Genomic DNA, 4,515 nt, shown 5'->3' with positions numbered 1-4,515 from the left:
GAGCCCGGCCAAAGGCAAGACGTCGTCGTCGTCGTCAATCGAGCGAATGTCGGAGCACGGAAGCGGAAGTGTATAATTTAAAATTGACCCCAATGTGGCGGGCGGGGAAGAAAAATCTGTGCAAAAGGTTAAAAAGGTGCAAATATGATAAGCCAAGGCATCTCGCCCAGCAGTTCTCGTATTTCCCTTTTTTCGGCGATGAATGGTCGCGCTTAAATAAGCTACGATTTCGCTTAGTTGGGCTGCCTCTGCTGCTGCTGCTCTTCTTAGCTGACTGGAATTTCACTAGATTAGCCACGCCACCACGACTGGCTGTGCATAAAGGAAGCCAATTCGAACCGATGGCTTTGGCTAAATGCATTCGAACGAGCTCCAGTCCTAGGGCGAGAGTTACCCATCAACGTTGGCATACTTACACTGACGGATACACTTCAAAATCTAAATCAAAATGGAATGGAATTTGCTAAATATATTTATTTAAAAATATAATGTATTAAAAACAAGGATTTCCGCTTCCCTTTTAGCGATTAGCTCCCAGATGTAAGTACATCTTGTTTCATTCGATTTTAGTTTCAATAGTTAATATTTGACTTAAACTGAAACCTTCTCCATTTGTTTTCTCAGTGGAGCTCCAGCAGTTGTTGTGTGTGACGGAAGTTTGCCAAATGACTTCGGTCCTCTGTCCGCCTCGCTGCCATGTGTACGGCTGTGTTTGGCTGCTGCAGCTCAGTGCGGCTCAGCCGAGATTGAAATGAGGTTTTCTGTGGGTCCCCGATGGAATGCGTGTGCCAATGCCGGTTCGAACGGAGTCTGTAGTCCGTGGTCCGGAGTCCGGGCCAACTGATGCTGGTGCAGCTGAAAAGGGCACGCTATTTGCATATCATTACGGTTCCACGTGGGCGCCAGGTTTGCTTCCCGCATGAACTTATGTGTGCATTTGCGTGGGTGTCATCAATCCGGGAGACTCGATAAATCAGTTTGACAAATACACAAATCGATCAGATTGAAATTATTCGCGAGTGCGCAAAGAGATTTGAGTTGGCGATGAAAGGGTTACTACACTGGAAATATAATATATATTCTGATGGGGATTATAAATTAATTTGGTGAAAAATCTACATCAGAGGGTTTTCTTTCTTGGTAAGGTAATTCCAAACCTGGCCAGTAAGACTTCGGATCTGACCATCGGGGACAGGCGTACTCTCAAGTTGCCAAGATGTTGGCCTGCCCGCTCAGTTGTCTGTAACTTTATGCGGTTGCTTGTTCCTTGTGATTCAATGAACTCATTAACATAATCTTAACATCTCATCAACTCCTCAACAAGCCGAACTCACGCCAGGCACCACCCATGCGAGTGTGTTTCGGCCGAGTTTGGTTAACAAAAGATGGGAAGTGGCAGCGGGTCGAAGGGGGGCTGAAACGAGGCCTGTGGCAGACAACATGTTGCATGCGTACATGACGGTGGCATACGACCCCCGTGAGTTATGCTCGGAAATTGCGCTCATGTAGCCATGTAATTATTGCATTGCAAACCAAATCAATACACTTCCCCGGGAAGAGGTAATCGTGCACTCGAAACTATTTCTAAAACTGGAAATATCTTTTGAATTAAATAAATCTGGACAATGTTGTTTGGCATTATCACAATAAAATGTATTTAAAAATTAACCAGAAATTGCAATGTTTAATCTAGGGAAGACATTGTTTCACAGAGTGTCAAGAAACTTCTCTGGGCACAAAGCAAAGTTTTGTTTTATATGTTTGTAATATTTTTTATTTTTCTAGAAATATTTTTCTACAGTGCAGTTGCTAGGGCAAGACCAGCACAATAATAATCATTATGGCCACAGCCGACAACTGCCGAGACATCTGAGACAACCGGCAACAGGATGAGGTTGAGGCTAAGTTTCTGCTGGAATTTGTGGAAATGCTTAACTAATTGGGAGCACCATCCGATAAGCGGTGCCGGAGTTTCAGTATTCCTGTTACTTTACCTTGCTTGTTTGCGGCACGGTGCTGGAAGTTCGCTAATCAACAATTTGGCAGGCTTGTATATCGCTTTTCGGTAGGTACTTAATGCTCAGCCCGTTTTAGGGCCCATAAAATGTGAGTTTTGCAGTGCTTTGACTGATTGCATGATACTGCTCAAGGGCTGTAAATCACGAGCTGGCGAATTAAAACTCAAGCGCATTAGGGCAATATCTCTGGCTGGCTGGTATAAGTCCTGAATGCGAAGCAGGGGGCGGTCTAATAAATCTCATAATCTGCATAAAAAAGACGCCCACTCGGAGAATTTTGTAATCAAAAGTACAGAATGAAATATACACGCGCCCGCGTTTAGATTCTTCTTGGATCCGGAGCGACACCAGCTTGTTGAATACAATTATGGCAACGCCGGCGGAGATTGAGGCGCTCCGAGTCCCGCCCCCCTTGAGATGATGAAGTTGCCACTTAGCTAGTAACAGCAGCAACAATAACAGCAACACAAGTGCCACATTAACAAGGCAGCAACGGCAACAGCAACGGCAACAACAACATAATCTAGGGACTTTTTATTGCCCGAGCAGGCGGCAGAACGAACACTCCGCTCCGTTCAGCTCCGCTCCCAAAGGGCAAAGTGCTGCAGCAAGTTTATATTTAATTTCTTGCGCGGGAGGCTCAAATATGTGGGGTTCGCCACCCACATCACACCACACACAACTTTAGCACACTGACTAAATCTGTTTTCCCTGAAATTCCAGTGAAATAACCATTCTAAAATCATTTTAATGTAAGAAAATTAATGCGTAATATGAATAAAATTATTGTTAGGTTTAGTGATTTGCTTGTTTTACTAAAAAAACAAAATAAGGTGATTATATTTTGGTTTATTGTACAGTCAAAATTAAATGAAACTAGGAGAATGAATACAAATTCCAACAATTAATAGAATTAATTTGAGATTATTTATGAAAATTATTTATGAGTTAGTAAATTATTTTCTTTATTTACAAATTACCTTTTAGTGAGCTGATCTATTTTAATTTAAACCAAAACCTTGGCCAACTGGACCACTGTGCCTGGAACGGTGCAGGTGTGCTGGCAGTCAACGTGTCGCCATGGATCAAAGCGACCTGGCAGCAGCGGACAACTCGTCGACGGTTATGAAAAATTACCAGCATGAAAGGACTCAAGGAGCCGAGACACTGCGACAAGTGAGTCGAGTCGAGTCGAGTTGGGCTGAAGGGCGTGCGAACGCGCGAGTGAGCAAATAAGCATGGCCGAAATGAGTCCTCGACGCGGTGCCGAGGCGGAGGCGTGTCGGTGAAGGGGAAATCGGCGGAGATGGGGTCGGAGTCGGAGGCAAAGGACCCTTGCAGATCATGGGACTGGTACACTTGACAAAAATCAACAACTTGAGATGAAAAGGGAAATTATAGTGAAGACGGCATTTATGTCTTAATAAAAGGTCTCTAAGCGACATTAAATCGGTAATTTATATTAAATTATATTTTATGAAATTACTTATAAAAGTTTGGTAATTGTTGAGTACATTCAATTTTTTACTGTGCAAGGCTTTCGACTGCTGGCCGTGCAAAAGACAATAAGCGTATAAATTACGCCCGAAATGTGCAGGGCGAAAGGTGAAAGGTTGAGGGCCATGGCCCCTCTCACACATACCGCATACCGACTCTCACACGCACGGCAAAAGACATCCGTACACTTCCTTTCCCTGCCCCCCTCCTGTCTTTACTTGTGAGGTTACAAACGTAATGAAAACGTAAATCCCTGCGCGGCATTCACAACTCAACGCAATTTCTTTTGGGCCGGCCAACGCATCGCCCGTCGGCTGAGCTTAACTGAGCCTCCAGACCCGGACACGGACCCGGGACCTGGTCCCGGTCCCGGTTCTTGGTCTTGGGCTCCGGCTTTTGCGGTGTACATACGCACGCATCCTGAAACACAAAAAAAAAAAAATTATTTTATATTTTTCAGAAAATAAAAATGAAAAAAATGTAAGAGAGCTTAAATGAATGCAATCTTGAAATTAAAATGAATGAATGAATGAATGAATTTAAGGAAATATAGTTATACAACCTTTTGTGGTTCTCTATTTAAACTATATATTTAATTTCCTTGGCATTTTTTGCTGTGTATGCAGGGATATCTGTGACCCGGACTCCGTTTTTCCCGAAGATCCGCGGACGCCGCCTCACTGAGCCCGTGAAATTTATTATAGTTGGATGGCAGGCTACCTCCACCTGCTCCGACTCCAGCCACGCCTCCTTCCACCCAATTCCCGGCTGGGCGGCGGCATAATATTTTTATAAGTAGGCGAGGGTCTTTGCGGTTGGCGCACTCCTTGAATGTATTGCAGGATCTTGCCGAGTCATAAAGTAACTCGTCTTTTCCGCTTATACATTTCGTATTTCTCTGGCTCTTTTTTTCATTTCTTTTTTCTTTTACACCATAACGGAAATTACATATTTCTATGTTAATTTACAGAAATAGAAGTGCAGGTGCCTTCCGTGCTTG

The 4,515-nt window shown here is 43.8% G+C and overlaps 1 long non-coding RNA gene across 1 annotated transcript; it reads left to right on the top strand.

Annotated features, from left to right (window-relative positions):
* Positions 1–400: 400 nt before the first annotated feature.
* On the top strand, positions 401–1,118 carry LOC138928839 (uncharacterized). Its single transcript, XR_011445243.1, has 2 exons — positions 401–540; positions 625–1,118. It is a non-coding gene; the product is annotated as an uncharacterized lncRNA (long non-coding RNA).
* Positions 1,119–4,515: the final 3,397 nt, after the last annotated feature.

Source organism: Drosophila kikkawai, chromosome 3R (genome assembly GCF_030179895.1).
Source record: "Drosophila kikkawai strain 14028-0561.14 chromosome 3R, DkikHiC1v2, whole genome shotgun sequence".
Classification (NCBI taxonomy): Eukaryota; Metazoa; Arthropoda; class Insecta; order Diptera; family Drosophilidae; genus Drosophila; species Drosophila kikkawai.
The sequence above is the reverse complement of the archived record's forward strand: the minus strand, read 5'-3'. Positions and strand labels throughout refer to the sequence as shown.